The sequence below is a fragment of the Bombyx mori genome, chromosome 8 (assembly GCF_030269925.1).
Source record: "Bombyx mori chromosome 8, ASM3026992v2".
NCBI classification, from domain to species: Eukaryota; Metazoa; Arthropoda; class Insecta; order Lepidoptera; family Bombycidae; genus Bombyx; species Bombyx mori.
Window position 1 is genome coordinate 15,368,382 of NC_085114.1, and position 21,506 is coordinate 15,389,887.

Genomic DNA, 21,506 nt, shown 5'->3' on the forward strand with positions numbered 1-21,506 from the left:
CCTGCGGGATTCGAACACCGGTACATCGCTAGATACGAATGCACCGGACGTCTTATCCTTTAGGCCACGACGACATCATTACACACATCACTACATACAGACGGTCGATATCAAAAACCTTTGTCTCCGTACTTCGGGTAATCGAATCTGAACCCACTGGTCTTGGTCCAGTTGCAAGCTTACGTCATTAAATGTTAGGTTTAATCAAACAAAAAAATAATTAATTTACTTGTTATATGCTGTCTCATAAATCGTCGAGTACATTAAATAATTTAGATTCGTGCGTCCTTGTGAATACGTGAAATATTAAGAGAATCATACGCATCTGTGCAAACAAGTTCTTAGTTTTGTTTCCTATTAGAAAACGTACCAACTGTATCAATTTAGACTATATTTGAGTTTTGTCTGTATTTTTTTTTAATGTTGCCTATCGTGAAAAAAAATTGTGGTTTTCGAAAATATCCAGCCGTTTTGTGAGGGCAACAACGAGTTTTTGGCCTAATTAAAATTCATGATTATCATGATACACAATTTGTATGACTCTTCCACTGGGCCACTTCGAAGGACCAGAAGATTTTGAGGTTCAATCAGTTAATTGACCTTAAAAGTAGTACTTCCATTAGGGGACTGATACTTAGGGACACATAGTGAATATCCTCCAGTCTCGTGATAAGAAGTTTAATTTACTCTCTTTTTGAGGAAGCCTGGCCACCGTTTTGAATAGTAATTAAGTGTCAAATTTTACAGTGATGTCTATTAAATTTAGTGTCTACAAGTCCTATTGACGTCTGGAGGTTTACAACGAATGAAAAGATCTTCCACCGAGCAGGTGATATTGCTCGGTAGACTGACGGTCCAAATGCTGTTGTTCGGAACTTGTATATATGCAAGCTCTGAAAATGTCGTAAGCGATATTCAGGCATCTGTCAAATATCTTGTATCCTGTGATGGCTACCGCCACATGTCCTTTCTTAACTGTCTACAATAATAATAACAAAGGATACATTGACCCTAAGATTGACATCTCGCTTTTTCTCATTAAAAGTGTACAATTTCCAAAAATATTCGAAATTGAGTTAATATGTATGTGTAAACATTTAGTATCACCAGTATTTTTCTCATAAATACTGTCAAAAGAGAGTAGTTTACTTAATTTTTTTTTTAGTTTACCTATGTTTTGACTACTATTAACAAAATCAATACATAATTTTATCTTACTTTAAAATACAGATAATGTAACTGGTAAAAAATAAATGTTGCAAATATGATTAATATTAAAAATATAACATGTTAAACCTCTCCTGTAAAATTAGTAAGTTTTGAGATTATACAGTTTTAATTCGAGAAGACGATCTGTAGTTAACACGGCGCTACGTGTGCTGATTATAATTCGCGGTATGATCATATTTATGGTCAGTAGTCGACTGTAGTCATTTATTTTTAACTTGCGTACATCTATATATTATATATATATATATATATTAATACGTGAAGCAAAAACTTTGTATCCCTTTTTATGAAAATTGCGCGGACGGAGGAGTATGAAATTTTTCACACTTATAGAGAATAAGTGCACAATGCTAATATTTTTTTTAAATAATGCTTAAAAAATACATTAAATCAATAAAGAAAACATTACACACACTACATACCATGTATTTGACGCACACACGCATGCATACTATTTATTGTCAAACTTTTGTTCTTGACGTCTGTTGTCAAATTGAGAATAGAATATGGTTTGTCTTTGTTAATATTTTTTATAGTGTAGTCTTCGCGAAATTTGTGATTATAGAAGTATAAAATAGAATCACAATAGTGTACAAACTTACAATTCCAATTAATTATAGTAGAATTTCGACTACTGCGGGACCTCTAGTTTCAATAATTCGTCAGTAACATCAAGCAACAGCACAATATGTTTTCCATCTACGAATTATTATTACAATGTTTAAATATGTTTAAATATGCCGAGAATACTGGCCTTCGGATGGTGTACAAACACTGTCATATTTTGTCAATGAAAATGTAGCGCTAAAACAAAATAAAACTGTGGCGTTTCTTATTAATTTTATTTCTTCACAAGTTCTTGTTTGGCGTTCCTTAGTCAAAGAGCAAACATTTATTTACCAACACTTCGTTCTACACAAAAAAAGAAAAAACGAATCAAAAAGGTTTTTATAGCTTAGATTGGTGAACGAGATAAGGGCCCGTTTGGTGTCAAGGGACCACAAAAGCCAATAGGCAACGTGGACACCACTATCCAGCTTAAGACATGAGTGAGGTCTAAATCTTGACTGTATAATAAAGCAGCTAACCTGTCCTTCATACAGAAAACATTACTGCTTCGCTGTAGCGAAATAGGTTGAGTGGTGGTTTCTACCCGTGTTTGCAAGAAAAACTATTTTTAGATTTTCATGATGTGGGTCATTGATTTCATAGTGGGTCCTAACCACTTGGAATTGCTATTATTATAATCCTTGATCTCATTTGTAGCAGCAGCTTCATCTCCTCAATTAACTTCGCATTCCCAAATTATTTTTGCCTTCACGTCCCTGATTTCCTCTTAATTTAACTGATGGCAATGTCAGCTATCAGTATCAGCACGCTACCTATTTCTACCGATAAGCTTTCGGAAATTATTGAAACTTCAGCCTCATGTCGGTAGTGGCTTCCACTATATGACATCTGTACACTCCGGTAACTACTTCAATATCATAGTTTTCAAAGTTAAGGATAATTTTTGAGTTTGATGACTAAAAATTTAGTTACTTTGCTATAGAAACTCAAATGTTCAAAATGGTTTTTTTTTCTACCTATTCTAGTAACGTCGAGGGGTATATCGATAATTTTAGATTCACCAAGTTAGTAGGTGAGCTCACGGGGCTCAAGCCGGGGGTGGTGCTAACACTGGCCCTAGCAAGAGCAGTGCTTCGCAGAATCTACCACCGGATCGGAAACGCGACCCACTGAAACTCAGGGGGCTGATAAACTCAGTTCTCTTTATGTATACATGACACGTATCCAGTTTTAAGTTACTGTCCCTGTGTAGACTGACCATAGTTCAGTGACGTAGCCTGGACAGTTAGACTCGTACGGAATTCGGAATACAATCATGTTTACCAACTTTAAAATTTACTTATTTATTTAACTGCTATTGACGATCAATCACTCAGCTTCTCCTGTAAAAAAAATACAATTAACATTTTAATTAATAATATAAAATCTAATAATTGTAATATTTGTTGCAACATGTAATATATGTAAATACTACTCTCCAAGTAGAATATATGGGCAGTCCATTTACACGATTGTTAGTGTATGATTTATGATTAACTTATCGTATATTTTGGTCGCAAATAACATCACACGTAACGTAAGCGCGCTTAGCTGTATGTTCGGTTCGTAAGACAATTTCAAAGCAGTAATTTTAACTCCTATTTGATGTCTTAAGTAGACAATGTGTAGTTTAGAACACTGGCTCCATATCGTAGCTTGACTTACCAAATATACTTATATTATAGTATTTATAAAACATTGTGAATCAGGTCACACATTCTACCTTGATGTTAAGTGGTTATCGGAGTCTATAGACATCGTAAAAAAATGTCGTAACCCATTTAGAAACCCTACATGTGCGCTCACTTTTACTGTATAATTGTCTTACCATTGAAACCGGAACGCATGACTGCATCGCGTCAGAGATAGGCGAAATAGGCAGCGTGTGATAGGCGACATAGACAGAGTGAGATAGGCGAGATAAGCAGAGCGGTACTTATTCACGCTGGCTCTCAAGACTCCCTGCCAGTAATAGAGATGACGAAAAAATAATAAAATATATGTTATTATTTATATTTGTCGATTACTCGTCTGATATTCAAATAATAAACTTAATTTTGTATCCTTTCAGATTCTCGTGACAACTAACGACTCTTCAATTCCGGTGAGTTATAAAGTATATTAAAATTAGTTTTTTAGAATTCAAAGCTTTAAAAACAGAATTTTTCATGTTTAATTTGTACCGTCTAAAGCTTAAACTATTTTCATGGTTGAATGTCATCTTTTTATTGTCATATTTATTTATGTATAATATTTATATGTATAATTGGTTCTTAAATTTGTCTGTGCGTGACTGTACTCTTTCTTCAAAGCGGCGATTTTGATAATCAATTGATCGATGATCGATTTTGATGCTTTACATTCAGAATTCTGTTACATACAAAAAGTTGTTTTTTTACTAATATTTTATACGAGAATAATTGAAAATTTCGTATTTAAGACAGCGTCTATCGGGTCCGCTAGTTTTATTATACTATTTCCTACGCTACGAATACCTTAGAGTTTACGTGCTCACAGACGACTAAGCTTTATTCGTAGGCATTTCATTATTGTGTCAACTGTACTACTGACTACAGAAAAAGTGCTGTAAATAAAAAAATTGATAATATTTGAATGAACCATCCGCTACCAACGAATTTTGGACTACTAGACATTTTTCTCGTCGACATCCCGAACCCTAAAAAAACATATCGTAGCGGGATCTATGCCTCTCTACAACTGAGGCCTTCATCATCATCAGCCTGTGTCTCTTCGGTCCTGGATTTAGGCCTTTCTCATAGTCTACCACAATGAACGGTCCTCCACTTTGCACATCTAATCTTCTCCAGCATATCACCGCAATTTATGGGCCCACCGGACAGGTGAACGCCCAACGCCGCCCTTACTATAATGTGGTCTTTAGTCCAGAACGCATCTGCTGACCTGAGGCCTTAAAAGACTTTAATCTGCCAGAACAAAGCTCATGCCTGAAACCGCTATATTCATTCACAGCGGAACGCCCACTTTTTACTACCTACTTTTTCCCTTTGTCGTACCACTCTTGTCAAAACGGTCGTGGTCGTCATTCAGTGGGATTGCTGTGGGCAGATGTTATGTGCCTCACGAGCAGTCGCCGCTTCTCTCGCCTTGTGGTCTGTCTGGTATACTCATCCAAACAGCCGCTAACTGCCGACTTGACCACTTGACTTGGTCGGTCCATCGCATGGGCAACCTTCCACGCGGTCTGGTGCCTTCTACTTTGTCCAGAAGGAAAAGACCCTTTATGGAGTCATTTTATTTCATCATCATCACTACCTACTACGGATTTGGAATAACACAGCGTTCGATTTACAGAAACCTTGACATATTCTTCTTCAAATGAGCACAGATAGTAAGGCCTCTAAGAACAGCGGCCATAGGGACGATCGAACAAGGCTCCGTGTACTAGGGTTGTATCTCTTAGGATTAAGTCGGCTAGAGAGTTAAATTCGATTGATACTAAAAGAAATACCTGAAAATACCTGAAACAAGTACTAACAGATAACCATGCGACAAAACATGATTAAAAACGACAAAGCATGATTAAAAATCCCGCATCACCCCTTCCGCGTATACATATGTTTATCGGCCTATTAAAAATACAATAATGCCGTTACCGGAAGGGTGTTAACCACCCCGTTTTATAATAAATTCATTTGCCGTAGTTTTTCGCCGATAATGCTCCGATTGGTGCAAAAATGAGCACTTTTCGTTTCGGATGCGCTTGTGTGTCCGATCGTCCGTCCCTTTCCGGCGTGCAGGCTTTTTGAGCGTGTTTAAAATTGTATTTTTTTTGTTTGCGGTCCGTGATTAATTCGGTGGAAATTGCGAAAGTTTCTAGTTTCAGTCTACAATGTACGTTGCGATTGATAGACAACAAACACTTTACTGCCGAATATACAATGACATGTCCTTCTTCAAACGAGGCTTGTGGAGAGTATTTAGCGGTAGGCAGCGGCTTGGCTCTACCCCTGGCATTGCTGAAGTCCATGGGCGACGGTAACCACTCACCATCAGGTGAGCCGTATGCTCGTCTGCCTGTACAAGGGCAATAAAAAAAAAACAATGTCATGGGTTCTATTTGTTTGTAGTAAGAAAAGATATAGCAGCACCAAGAAAGAAGTCAATTCCAGATTTCAATAGAATCGTAAGTGATACCAGCCTATATACATCAAAATTTAAATGCCTTTTCTCATTAATAAGACTGAAATGGTTCTATCTTCCTCAGAGCAAAACAAATGGTGGCTTCATTTCAGAAATAGGAAGGGTACCCATCCATTAGGTAAAGCGTGTAAAATATCGTATAATCAAAACATAATATGCGTAATTACTAAACAGTTGAGACAAAGACCTCAAGTCTCAAGGTGGGTAGCTGCATTTACGGTGTGATGTCTATGGGCTTAGTAAGCGCTTACATTTAACACCAGGTGACCCGTAAGCTCCTTCATTATTATCGTCATCATCAGACCACAGTTGTCTACTGCTGGACATATGTCTCTCCCAATCTACACCCATGTTCATTTTTGTCTCACCCAATAACAATAAAAAATATTCGTTACCTAGATAACGCTAATTATAAGTACATAAATGCGATTTTTTTACTGCACTATTCATCTGTTTTGTCGTCCACTATAATATAAATATTATACATCATAAAAAAGTCATCTAGGCAGTAATTTTTCCTAGTCGGATACTCTTGGCATAGTAGTCGTAGTCGTCAATGGACAGGGCTGCGTCTCATAGTCGCCGCTCGCTTCCAAGGGAGCCTTACGTCGATTGAGGTTCCTTCATTGGAGGCGGCTGTTGGCATTATGAGCATATTTTACTTCGGTGGCTTTTGTAGTGCTAATGATGAGGTCAATCCAGCGCATGAGGGATATACTTCGTGGCAGGAACTTAGATTAGTTGAGTTGATCTCATAATCACGGAGGTGCTACGAAACGCATACACTTCGTCAATTCACTCCGTAGCACCAAAAAGGACTTTCAAATAATGTCTATAGTTGGAGAACAATGTTCACGATGTGGTACCTACGAAATTCGAGAGGAACTCATCATTTTAAAGACCACGAGTGACTCTGCTTATCTCAGCTTTAAAGTAAATGAGTGATTTAGCCTCTTCTTTTCTTAGACCTTCGATCTTCATCGGCATACGGCTACATTTAAAATAGTGTCCGATTCGACCATGAACAATGGAAAATAACTGTATTAATCATTAAACGGTGCTTTTCGGGGCAGCTTACGATGACCTTTTGAGATGGTTATTGGCATGTTCCATTGTCCCATAACTTATTGAACGAACAATACAGTTGGAGTTTCAATCCTGGGAATGCGCCAAATTTTAAGGCCTTACACGTTGAAAAATATCGGCTTAGTATAAATAGTCTATGTTGCTTTTAGCCAACTGAATATAATAATGTCACTTTTCTTGAAACACGACAAACATTATAGGCTTAAAACCGCAATCCAAAACTAAACGAAGTCATCGTGACCTAAAGGATGAAAAATGATGAAAAATGAAATACGTACTCAACAAATGTTCACGATTGACTTCCACGGTGAAGGAATAACATCGTGTAATAAAAATGAAACCCGCAAAATTATAATTTGCGTAATTACTGGTGGTAGGACTTCTTGTGAGTCCGCGCGGGTGGGTACCACCACCCTGCCTATTTCTGCCGTGAAGCAGTAATGCGTTTCGATTTGAAGGGTGGGGCAGCCGTCGTTACTATACTTGAGACCTTAGAACTTGTATCTCAAGGTGGGTGGCGCATTTACGTTGTGGATGTCTATGGGCTCCAGTAACCACTTAACATCAGGTGGGCTGTGAGCTCGTCCACCCATCTAAGCAATAAAAAAAAAACGCATAATGCATTCCCATCAAGCGATGCCGATGTTCGAATCCCGCACCAAATTTTCTAATGAATCACGGTGGTAGAACCTCTTGTGAGTCCGTGGTACCATGGGAACCGTGGTACCACCACCTGTAATGCGTTCTAACTTAAAGAGTTAGGTTACCATTGTAGTACTAAGACCGCCCCTCTAAGAAATAAAAAAATATAAATAACATTCAAGTTACTACAGTAACCTTATTGTACAATGCACGATCATATACGTATATTCATATATTAACACGTTGAACGCCCATATGAAAAATCGAGTATTTTCATTCAGGCCACGTTGCTCACCGGTGAGTCTTATCTTACGAAACCGTTCGGGCCCTGAAGGTTACCCGTGAGCCGCGTGAGAGTTCCAAAGCTTCCTACAAGTTACACTTTGCAGCTATCAGACAAAAATGCGCATGGAAGTAAGCCGCGTGGCCGCATAGCCGAACCGAACGCCTTGGTTTTCAAATGCAATAGAATCTTGTAGTTTTTCTCCTCCCGATCCACTAACGGTGCTTTTAGGTATTTCAAGCACCGGTCACCGTTTTCGTCGAACCCATCGCTTGCGACGAAGGGCTCGACGAGTAAATTAACCTTCAGACACGGCCCACTGAGTTTCTCGCCGGATCTTCTCAGTGGGTCGCGTTTCCGATCCGGTGGTAGATTCTGCGAAGCACGGCTCTTGCTAGGGTTCGTGTTAGCAACGTCGTCAGGTTTGAGCCCCGTGAGCTCACCTACTAGTTAAGGTTACGCTGGAATAGCCTCTCAAGGCTACCAGCTTAGGTAGGAAAAAAAAAGTAGTTTTTCTCAAGAGTTATTCTCAAACCTTTTAAAATATCTTAAAAACTAAACGACAAAAGTCACTAATTTTTATCTTCTGTGCAATTTATCGCATTTTATAAACTTTAGAATGAAAATCTCAAGTTGATAAAAATTACTGATTGGTATTGTACCGGTGGGCCGAAAAGCATTCAAATTCATATAAAGTGCATTATAGCTTACAAGAATGCAATCTTTTACAGGATGCACGAAACAATTTGTTAAATTCTTAAAACTTCTTGAAGTCGTCGTGGCCTAAAGGATAAGACGTCCGGTGCATTCGTGTGTAGCGATGCACCGGTGTTCGAATCTTAGGCGGGTACCAATTTTTCTAATGAAATACGTACTCAACTCACGATTGACTTCCGCGGTGAAGGAATAACATCGTGTAATAAAAACCAAACCCGCAAAATTATAATTTGCGTAATCACTGGTGGTAGGACCTCTTGTGAGTCCGCGCGGGTAGGTACCACCACCCTACCTATTTCTGCCGTGAAGCAGTAATGCGTTTCGGTTTGAAGGGCGGGGCAGCCGTTGTAATTATTCTGAGACATTAGAACTGATATCTCAAGGTGGGTGGCGCATTTACTTTGTAGATGTCTATGGGCTTCAGTAACCACTTAACAACAGGTGGGCTGTGAGCTCGTCCACACACCTAGGCAATAAAAAATAAAAAAGTCTTCCGTACATACAAAAGGTTTTGCCATAATCATTGGGCAGCCTAAATAGCAGAACAGCTCATAACCTATGCCTCATTCTGTATTCATGGCAGCCATAGTGATATGGTATTGGTATCTATAGTGCGTTATTTGATAGTGCGATACTACGCCGATCTTCTAAAGATTGGCTAATCTTCTTAGTTCCTGATTATTCAGATATAGCCGTTTTCTACTTTACGGGAAGGGAATTCAAAATTAATTTTCCCTACAACTTCTGTTCTCGAAAGATCTATTCGGGGTCAAATATCAAATCGATTCCAAAACAAATTATTTCTTGGATTAGCTCTTCGTTCTGAGTATTTTTGTTCGGTTTCTGGCTGCTCGGTTCCAGCGATGGGAATAATTGTCAGATTTATAACTAAGTAACTGCATTTTTTGCAATACATGCAATATAATACGTATATAGATAAAACGCTAGGTTGGCTTCGAAGCAGCGTAGATCCTAGCTAACTTTACGGCCGTCGCTTAATCAAACTTTTATTTTTTTATTGCTTAAATGGGTGGACGAGCTCTCAGGCCACCTGGTGTTAAGTGGTTACTGGAGCCCATAGACATGTACAACGTAAACGCGCCACCCACCTTGAGATACAAGTTCTAAGGTCTCAGTATAGTTACAGCGGCTGCCCCACCCTTCAAACCGAAACGTATTACTGCTTCACGGCAGAAATAGGCAGGGCGGTGGTACCTACCCGCGCGGACTCACAAGTGGTCCTACCACTAATAAAAAAAAAGATTGAAGGGTAGGGCAGCAGCTATACGTTACATTTGAGATTTCTGGTAGTAGAATCATCCGCTATATGACCACAATTCAAATTCAATATAACGATTTGAAGGTTTTTGGTGGTAGGACCTCTTGTGAGTCCGCGCGGGTGGGTACCACCATCCTGCCTATTTCTGCCGTGAAGCAGTAATTCGTTTCGGTTTGAAGGGCGGGGCAGCCGTTGGAACTATACTTGAGACCTTAGAACTTATATCTCAAGGTGGGTGGCGCATTTACGTTGTGGATGACTATGGGCTCCGGTAACCACTTAACATCAGGTGGGCTGTGAGCTCATCCACCCATCTAAACAATAAAAAAAGTCCAAAACCGTTATATTCTTAATTCTGAATTAACGCAACACGTGTCTTTTCAGAAAGGCCCCTCCTCCTATCTCTTCGAAAACAATCTAGGCATTACTATAAACGGTAGAGGCAAGCATTAGCAAAATAATAATTCGAGCTTCGATTTCAATCGAAGGACTTTACTTTCTGTATCTCGTTTGGAGAAGGAATTGCACAGCGCCGGGAAAACAGCGTGCAAAGAATTTTAGAAGTTGCGAAAACTGTGGACTTAAGCCACTGTTTTTATTGCACTGTATATGGACGGACTAGCGCCCGTCTGGTGTTAAATGCGGTTCTGCTGCTCAACTTTAGAGACAAGGTCAAAATCTGAACAGATAGAATGATGGTACTTACCCATGCGGACGGACAATACGAGCTACCTCCAAAGCACTCTTAAGTTATTCTTAGGGCGCTAGGGCTGTCGCCTTTCCATTTATTTATATATGTTAGAGACGGTCATGGTTTGGTAGCTAAACGAAACGCAGCACGATTCCTGAGAGATGGTAGCACGATTTCGGTATCGTCGGTTCTCAGCTAACTGTGTGCTACGACAGAGCCTAACCGATGGAGGCGCATAGACGCCATTACACACTTACCAACCCGCTTTCTTGAACAGCCTCCATCCTTAGAACTCTCATTCATTTTCGTTTGCTAACGTCAAGAGGAGATTTCTAAATTGTTCTAAGATAACAAACGTGATTGGTGTACTCAATATTTCTCTTAGATCGATCACCCTATTCGCCCCTACGATGTCTGACGATGGTGTTAATAATTGCGGCTGCTCCGACATATGGTTTTGTTGATTGAATCTATTATTGTGTTCATTGTCACAGATTATTTATTGCTTTTTTTTCTTACCTAATCGTTGGTAGCCTAAGGGGCTATTCCAACTTCGAGCGGACGGGTAGGTGAGCCCACGGGCTCAACCTGAGAGAATTGCTAACACTAGCCATAGCAAGAGCAGTGCTCCGCCGAACCTACTACCGGATAGGAATTGCGACCCACTAAGAAGATCCGGCGAGAAAGTCAGAGTGCGAACTTATTACGTTCACAAATAAACTAGGAATAAACCTATTACTTCTGGCAATGGGATGTTTCTGATGTATTGTATGCTATTGACCGAATTGAAGTATAAACCTAAATCGTGACAACGATAAATTCATGAAAACGTTTGAAAGACTAAAGTTCCCATCGTCATTTATTTAATACTCCAGCTCGTCGTAAGATTTTGCAATAGGCAAAGTACAAAAACATTGTTTTCTCAAAACTGCATGTGGACAATAATTATTGCACAATACACATGGATGACGTCACATCGATTCAAAGTCCTAGCGTGGGCAGTTTTTCTAATATCTAACCTTAAATTAATTGCTACGTTCATAGTTAATTTAGACGCTATTTGCATCAACATATATACACATATATGAGTTGACTATTATCAAAGCCGGCAATTTTTGGACAATTATTGGTAAATCAGCAAAACGAATTATTGACTTTGTATTCCATTGGCAGTCACAAAACTCTTCTGAACGACATCTTAGATAAATAACAGGTTAAGTATTAACCTTTATTTAATGCAGGTTTTGAACCGTATTCTTTGAAGGAGACGACTATATTCAAATCAATCTGTATTGACATATCAATAACATTTTTTTGTCCAAATGCACAGATTGCCACCTTTGATAATAGACGACTCATATGTTCTATAATGTTATTATATACAAATATTATATATTTTTCAATATATCGTGGCGTTCCGTTTGCGAATGGATTCCGGGAAAATTTATGGCGCATTTACCGATGGTATACGTCTTGTGAGCCCTCGTGGTTAGGTACCACCACCAGCCTGCCTATTCTTGTCTTAAAGCAGTAATATGTTCCGACTTGAAGAGTGGGGCAGTCGTTCTATGTATAGAGCTGAGGTTAAGAACTAATGTCTTAACGTGGATGTCGACATATACGTTGTTGATGTCCATGAGCTCCGGTAACCATATAACGACATATAGACTGAAAGATTTTACGGTCAAATTAATCATGAAATTCAGAAAAATAAATGAAAACAGAATTAAGTCGTAAATTCTAATTTTCCCATATACCACTGAACTAAAATAGAATAAAAAAGTCACAAATCTATATTTAAGAAAACTTCACGTATTTCGTTCAGTGTGCTTAGTGCGAGTTTTTTAACTTCTCGATCCTAAAAGTTAACTCAAATTTGTATGGAGTTGTAACTGCGCCCCTAACGGCAAACGAAGGGAAGCTGTTTCAACTCCATACAAGTTTGAGTTAACTTTTACGCGATCGAGGACGTTAAAAACTCGCACTAAGCACACAGAGCACGTTGTTGTTTTTTTCTTATATCCCTTGTAGGCAGACCAACATACCGCCTACCTGATGGTGAGTGGTTACCGTCGCCCATGGTCTTCAGCAATGCCAGGGGCAGAGCCAAACCGCTGCCTATCATTTAATACTCTCCACAAGTCTCGTTTGAAGAAGGAAATGTTGTGACGAGTAACAGTCATATAACTTAAACTTTGATTTAATACCTCAACATCAGGTAGATCGTAAGCTCACCCACCCTTTATTTACGTTAAGATGAAATATTTCAAGATTAGAAAAGTATCAAATACAACTGAACAGTTGACTTTTTGTTAATAAACGAGATAAAAATGAAAAATTCTATTATATAAATCTGGATATCCGATCGGAGTTGAGAACAACAATGTAAGCACGATTGAGTTAAGTACAAAGGTTTTTATAGTCCTAATTATTAAGTTTGTTATTAATTTTATTATAATTAATTTTCACAATAGACATTAGCTGTTGTTTACTGAACAGTATACGTCAATGAATAAATAGTTCATGAATTTTATCGAGTCTCGTAGGTAAACGGTATTGGATCCACGGCATGTCGTGACCAAACCGTATACATCTGTCGTCGCAAATCATCATGTAACCCGGAAACCCACAAAAAACTGACAGAAAACGTACCTCTGTTCCTACTAATAAAAACTTCTAATAAACATGCAACTAAACTACAGTCTTCCGGGCAAATAAAACATAAAAATATATCCTATTTTCATAGGGCGGGGGTGGTTGGGGCTTGCACCCCCCATCTGCGCAAAAACCCCAAAAACATCGAAATGAAAATGAGTGTAGTGGGGGGAGCGGGGCTGTGTTGGTAATTCATTTTTAACATTAAGCTTGTGTGCGTTTTAAAAGTACAGTCGCGCTGTTTATCATTTCGCTAAATGCGGAGACCTTTATTATTCTCATGTTGCCGGTGCTGCGTTGTTTTAGTTGTGAGTTTTGTTGGTAGCTCTGATTCAGTATTAGGTTTTGTGTTTTTGTTAATTAATGATTTAGTTAATTTTTTAATTTTTCAAGTATATACTTTATGACGATTTTTTACCGAATCAGTACCTTGTGTTGTTCAACGTTTTCTATTCTGGTACCTCCCTCCCAACACTCCATATTTCTGCGTTCAATTTACGTTAATTAAAAAAGTGGTTTCCTGTTTTCACCAATAGTTTACTGGAAGGTTCTAATTTAATATAATCTTAGCAGATGTAAAATTTCGTAATCCTGAAATCGCAAAAACCCGAAAAACTACGATCACGTAAGATTTTCTGATCTCAGCAGCCGATACTATCAATCCAGTTCATTATCAATAATTGCATCGGTATTTTTTTTAATAATGAGCTAATTATAGAATTGTTCAATTACTACGTAATTATGTGTTCGAGTGTACTAGGCGCGAGTTCGCATTGTACACCCTCACACACACCTACACGCACTAGCGTGAACATAAAACGCAATTTTGTATTAGATTTAATTTGGCTCGCACACTCGTCCCCCTCCCCTCTTGCCCTCTTTACTCCTCTCTTGTCACATGAGTGTGCGCGCGGAAGTGCGGCCGCGCTTCCTACGCACAAATTGATTACGATCGTCGTGGAAAACAGGAATTTGCATACTCTCCGAGCCTTTTTCTCTTTCTGTGCTACAAAAAAAAAGTTGAATCTCTCGTAACGTTAATTCGAGTCGAATCGCTGCGTAGTAGACGGTGCCAGAGCGCGGCCGGCACGCGTCCCGTCACAGGTGGCCGATCCTAAAGTTTGAAAAGTTTGTTGCGTGTCGTGTGGAGTAGTGAGGGCAGTGCATGCGTGATAGTTGGGCCGCGGGTGCAGTCCGGGCGGCAGTACAGCGGCCTCCGCCCGCCGCGGCGCCGCTCCGCCGAATGAGCGGGCCCGATTTAAAAACTATACGAACAAACCCGCGCAGCGAGCGCTCGTAATACCACCCCCCGCGTAATGATTTTTTGGCGATGAATTTATATTCGCGCGCGAGCGGTGCCACTTTTTCGACCCCCCCACGGCGCCCACCCCTCGCTCATTAACGCAACCCAGATATGCAATTCTGATCTTTGACGAGGAGGCTGTAGTGTCGGCGGGCACCTCGCCGGGAGAGGTGGCCCGTTTTGTTTTTTCCCGCCCGGCTTCATTATTGATGGCATCGGACGGTAATGCGGAAGCATGTGTGAACGTTTCATTACAAAAGGTGGACGCGGCTCGTGTTAATATTGCAGACCGACCGGACCGGACCGGACGGGCGGACGCCTCTCAAAAAAATATAATAAAAAAAACATTACCAGAAAAAATAAATTAGGAATTAGTCATTAAACTGCAATTATATCGGTTCGCATATTTTGAAAGTTTCGTTGGGAGAGCGCGTCGCGTGGAACTATCGGGCGCGTGTCGGGAAACTTTCTGCTGAAAGTTTATCAAAGTTTGGTCACGTGCGTGTGTGGACATTCCACTACATTCCGTTCCACGCAATATTCCGTACGTTTAGTTTTTGTTTTAGTGGCCAGTTTGTTTGCTGCGTTTCATAATCGGACCACGATTTTCGGTTTGTGACTCTGTTGAAGTTTTGTTGACTGTTTTCATTAAAATTTCGCGCCCTGTGTCCTGTCCAGCCCCTCCGCGAGGTAAGTTTGTTCAAGTTATTATTTTACAAACTAAATTTATGCACAAAAATATTTATTCTGCACGGACTTCTTATTTTTTAACTTCAAAAAAATATATCCGGAAATGCACGTTACAAGCTAAAAGCTTTAAACATAGATTATGAATAATTAACACAAATACCATTATTCGCTCTGAGAACGTCCAAACTTCTGAGAATTTGAATAAATAAATAAATAATCTTCGGACAACAATTAGTTCCAACCCTTCGAAAAAACTAGGTTATTATAATGTTAATAGTTTTTTTGAGGTGTCCAACCGTGGATGCGAGGGCTTAGCTATCCTGCAACTTGGCTCCGACCTCATCATTAGAATCTTTTGCATAAATAATTGAAAAAGAAACTTTTCGACAAACTACGCGTTATATGCGTGTGGCATTTGTGAAATTGAATAAAACAAATTAGTATGTAAATTTTATGCTCTTTAGTTACGTTTTTAATTTTAGAAGTAAAATAGATTATAAATGGTAATTAAAGTTGATCGACAATGAATTTCACTATTAATATGAGTTTTCGTGAATCAACAATCAAAGTTTTTTATTTATTTTAATTTAGTAAATTAAATTTTTCGCAATAAAAATTTCCTACCGCTTTTTTCTTTTTTAAATCTATTAAAATACTGTATTTTCTTCAAATTTGACGAATCGTAGACTAAAACTATAATATATTAATTTTACTGATGGTAAGACGTCCTGTGAGTCCGCACGGGTAGGTAACACCATCCTGCCTATTTCTGCCGTGAAGCAGTAATGCGTTTCGGTTTGATGGGCTGTTGTAACTATACCGAGACCTTAGAACTCATATCTCAAGGTGGGTGGCGGCATTTACGTTGTAGTGGTCTATGGGCTCCGGTAGCCACTTAACATCAGGTGGACCGTGAGGTCGTGTATACAAATATATATATATATTTTTTTAAACAAACAAAATTTCGAATACTGTACATTTTACATAGTCAGTGATATAATATATATCCACAATAATAATGTTTGAATTCACTATTTTCTAAACATAAAATATTACTATAACCAGTTTTTCTATAGCAAAAATACACAAATAAAATTACAAAGAATCACATTTAGTATTTCGTTATGAAAATGTCGTAGATTATATGTAATATCGGTCTTTAGTTAAAGAAAGCTTCAAACTAAATTTAGTATTTCTCACCAAGGCAACGCCGGTAGATAAAAAAACTCAATAATTTTCCATTTTTTTAATAGCTATACAACTCACTGACGACGGCTCTCCTATAGAAAAAAAAAACTCATAATTGGAAAAGATATTGTGATTTTAAATCAAGTTAGATACAGAAGAAAAAAAACAATTCACACATTCAAGGATTTGCGTCGTAAACAAATTAGAATTTGATAATAATGCATCAAAAGATAATGCGTTAAAAAAAAATTGGTATCAGTGTGCAGCGATGAAACAGTGAAATTTTAATGTAGATAGTAAACGACATTGAATTTGAAGAAATCGACATTGGGTAGTTTGAATTTTAGTGATCGAAACAGTGCAACACCTAAAATTAAAATAATACTGTATTTTCTTCGAATTTGACGAATCGTAGACTAAAACTATAATATATTAATTTTACTGACGGTAGGACGTCCTGTGAGTCCGCACGGGTAGGTACCACCATCCTGCCTATTTCTGCCGTGAAGCAGTAATGCGTTTCGGTTTGGAGGGTGGGGCAGCCGTTGTAACTATACTTGAGATCTTAGAACTTATATCTCAAGGTGGGTGGCGCATTTACTTTGTGAATGTCTATGGGCTCCAGTAACCACTTAACACCAGGTGGGCTGTGAGCTCGTCCACCGATCTAAGCAATAAAAAAAAATAAAAAAAAAATTACTTCGATGGTACGTGTTTATTTAATTTTTTTTGGTATGTTTTAAATCTTTCAGAAAAAGAATAAATAATTCCGAAATATTTCATTGATTTGATTACATTGCTGTTCGTGTTTTTAGGTTTGTTTGTCGTGTTGTAGGTTTACGCGCCTTTTCTCCACCTGAGCTTGAAACTTTGTGGTTTTTTTATACCTCAAAACTGTTTCTGGTAGAGCAGCATTAATGTTTGGTAGGTGGTACGCGATTCGTCTCAACAAATATGTTTTTTTATTTTATATTTAATTAGCGACCCGCCCTCGCTTCGCTTCGGAAACTGTAATTTATTATTGATTTCTCCACTATTGAATGGATATTATTATACATATAAACATTCCTCTTCAATCGCTCTATCTATTAAAAAAACCGCATCAAAATCCGTTCCGTAGTTTTAAAGGTCTAAGCATACATAGATAGGGATATATATATAGACAGAGAAAGCGACTTTGTTTTATACTGTGTAATGATGACGAGTCAATGGGAAACGTTGCTTACTTAAATATTATAAAATAGTATACGCTTTTGATAATAAAACATTTTTAATAATCTTATATCAGCATACAGAAAATGTCTATCGTTACATTCATTTACCGTGAGTCTAATTGAGTTGACACTTAAGCATCGTGTCTCATGGTCATACCGCTGCCTTGAGGCAAACGATCTAATTTTCGTATTCCTATAGAGACTGCTCTCTCAACTTAAATTTAATTAATAATCTCCTTTAACTCTTTTTAAAGCCACCCAAATCAGTACGTCTCAATAGAACATATTGTTAAAGTAGTAACTCGGCGATGTGACAAGGACTAATTCAGAGAAGACATCTCCATTCGCCTTTGCTCAGCAGTGGATATAACTTTTTCATCATCAAGCTAGTGGTCTCCTACGAGGGGCCGAACTAGAGCTATTGGCTTCGTTTGAATGCAACAATTCAACTCTTGGCTCTAATTAATATTAATGAAATAAAAATCGAATCTAAATTAAAAAAACACGCGAAATTAAAATTCCTAGCTACACATTGTATAACCGTGCATTATCTTATCGCATTTTATCTATGAGCCGGCAAACTATGTCAAATTCAGTGCGAAAAAATTTCGTACGCCACATACGTTCTTCTGAACGCACCGTTATAGTAGGGGAGATACATTTGTTATATTGGCGCGCAACTTGCAAGCTCAGCTTGGCAGCAAGACAGAGCTTGCAGCGTCTCAATCGTTGCATGGACCCCACGTCTGATCGTCGTCGTCCGCAACTGGTCATCCCATTGTCAATTGTGTAAAAAAGTTTAATAATAAAGAAAGTAATTTGCCATAGATTTTTCGACTATATTCCAAATAGGGGTTATACTTTTGAAAAAAGAATCGAGTTTGACAAGTCCTCGTGGCGCGTTATGCCAACGGAATATTTCTTTTTTTTTTGTTTTTGTTTTATTGCATTTCTTAGAATCCCAAATTTTAGCCATAGACTTTCATAGTGAACTTTTTTTTTTGTTGACACACAGCTAAACACTCCCTCTATTTTCATAATAGTGTTTTACTGACGTTATTTTTAATATGAATGGTTCTGATATCGTAGAATATGAAACTAAAATACATTAAGAGTGAATCAGGTACAATCTTACTAAACTATTGTACTAGTACAACATCGATTCGCTAATCTCATAGGGAAGGCAGACGATGTGCCCCCACCTGCCACCAGCATTCAATGCCAGACTAGAAAAAAAAATAAAAAAAAAAAAAAAAAACGGTGGCAGACTCATTCCGCCATCCCGTTTCTAATCGCGCCCCCACACGCACGCGCGGCTTTTTAATTGCATCCACCCCCCCACCACCCGGAAAAAAGGGACGATGGATTAGCATACGCCGAGATACGGGAGCAGCCATTTTAGTTTTTTTTTTTTCGTTTTTTTTTTTTTCGTTGAGAATTTTCGGCGGTGTTATTATGGCAGCGCCCCCCGCGTCTTGCAGGTCGACTGCGTGAGCGCCGTGGTCAGTCGGCGACGGCCGGCGACCGCGCGATGTGCATACGCAATACGTCAACCGACATTTTGCACACAAGTTTTGGCGCCTATCGAAAAGAAAAAAATACATACACGATTAATCCAGTGTGTAGTACATTTAGTGTTGTGTTGTGTTTAAGAGGTGTGGTTTAATTTCGGCGGTGAGTCGTCTGTATTTGTTTTATTTAATATTATATTTCTGCCGTTTAAATTATTTCTAGACTACCTAGTTATCAGCGCGTTAGGACTAGCAATTTTTGGCGATAGCTGGGAGCAAGGTCGTGGCATACAGATAAAAAAATTATTTGCACTAAAAATATGTTAGATTGGGATAACCTCAATAAAGAACAACGCTAGTTATTGTGTTAAGAATTTATAATGTCGTTTTTTTTTTGGCAATAAGTAACAGAAGTTTTAGCAAATTATTTATTTCAAAACTTTTTTTTTTCGTTCGATTGTAAATTTATCGTTTGATAATTTCAGAATTGCGGTTTACAATTTTTTATGTGAACATTTTGTAGATTCATTTTCGACATATGTCTATTTTTTTATATATAATTACGACCTGGTGTAGTACATTTAGTGTTGTGTTGTGTTTAAGAGGTGTGGTTTAATTTCGGCGGTGAGTCGTCTGTATTTGTTTTATTTAATATTATATTTCTGCCGTTTAAATTATTTCTAGACTACCTAGTTATCAGCGCGTTAGGACTAGCAATTTTTGGCGATAGCTGGGAGCAAGGTCGTGGCATACAGATAAAAAAATTATTTGCACTAAAAATATGTTAGATTGGGATAACCTCAATAAAGAACAACGCTAGTTATTGTGTTAAGAATTTATAATGTCGTTTTTTTTTTGGCAATAAGTAACAGAAGTTTTAGCAAATTATTTATTTCAAAACTTTTTTTTTTCGTTCGATTGTAAATTTATCGTTTGATAATTTCAGAATTGCGGTTTACAATTTTTTATGTGAACATTTTGTAGATTCATTTTCGACATATGTCTATTTTTTTATATATAATTACGACCTGCCGTGCGATTCTGTAAGCGTTGTTTAACAAACTCGCACGTGAATTTGGTGTGAGTTTTCAAATTGGCATTCTGTAAATTTCATTGTAGTGCCAAATCTACACTAGCGCCCCTCGCGGGTGAATTGAACTAGCAAGCGTGAGTTTTTTTTACTAAAATGTATGAGTTGACGTTTGAAACGGCATTCTGTAGTGTAAATCACTTCGAATTTCGGCAAGAACTTCGCATCGCAAAATCATTTTATTTGTCAAATCAAAAGTTAGTGTTTTAAGTGTTTGTTGTGAGTGAGAATATACGAAGACGTTATAAACCGCTGTTAATTATTAAAAAAATACTATTAATTAACAAAATTGCACTTTAAAATAACTTTATTCTTCATCGATACTTTGTGGAGCGTATGTTTTTATTGAAAACATTGTTGAAAGAGGCTGACGCTACGGATCAGCGTGAAATGCGTCGACAAGCCTACGAAATTCACAATTTATCACTTTTAACTTGAGATGACGACCATGTAAAAGTATAAAGAAAGTGTATAGATTGTCGAAGGATCATATGAACCAGTTAGGGTGTGAATTACACCCTTTGATGAAGACCACTAAAAGCCATTGAAAAGGACTTTCAACTCTTCTAAAGGTACGTGTTCCACGTGGTAAGATTGTGTCTTTATGTACAAAATAGGTACTTTATAACATATTATTAAAGTTTGCCCATTTGTTTATATCCAACTCTCCCATTATTGTAAAACAATACCACTAAACTAATCTACCAAAAATATCTTGAAAGAATACAAATTAGATTCTCTAATAACTATGTGTATTGTTTAATGATTATTTCTTAGTTTCAGTTATTGTGCACCTTGTTATTTTTGGCCAATTGAAGTTACCAAAAAAATCATAAAAGAAAATATAAGAACATATTTGTCCCAGACATCCCAGTGTATATCTGAGGTTGTGGAGGCTCTGAACAACCCAGCAACTATATATAAATATTTAAGATTCCCACAGAATGCTCAAGAATGGCAAAAGTTGAAGGAAAAGCAAAGAAAAAAGAAGGTGGTTTAAGCTAAATAGGAACAGATGGCGGTGCACTATAAAAAACAAACCGTTTCAAGGCCATGACCACGACGCTCAGTAATGAGGAAACTGATGCAAGGAGGAGGAGAGGTTTAAGCTAAATAAAAAAATGTTTTCTTCATAA

At 37.9% G+C, this 21,506-nt stretch overlaps 1 protein-coding gene across 12 annotated transcripts in view; it reads left to right on the forward strand.

The window, feature by feature from the left end:
- Nucleotides 1-21,506, forward strand: part of Br-c (broad-complex) — a 182,779-nt gene that overhangs the window by 91,867 nt on the left and 69,406 nt on the right. For 3 of the 12 annotated variants that reach the window (NM_001043511.1, NM_001111334.1, XM_021346252.3), the window contains 1 exon segment: nucleotides 3,911-3,943. The gene's annotated coding sequence lies outside the window, so the exon portion shown is untranslated. 12 annotated transcript variants of the gene reach the window in all.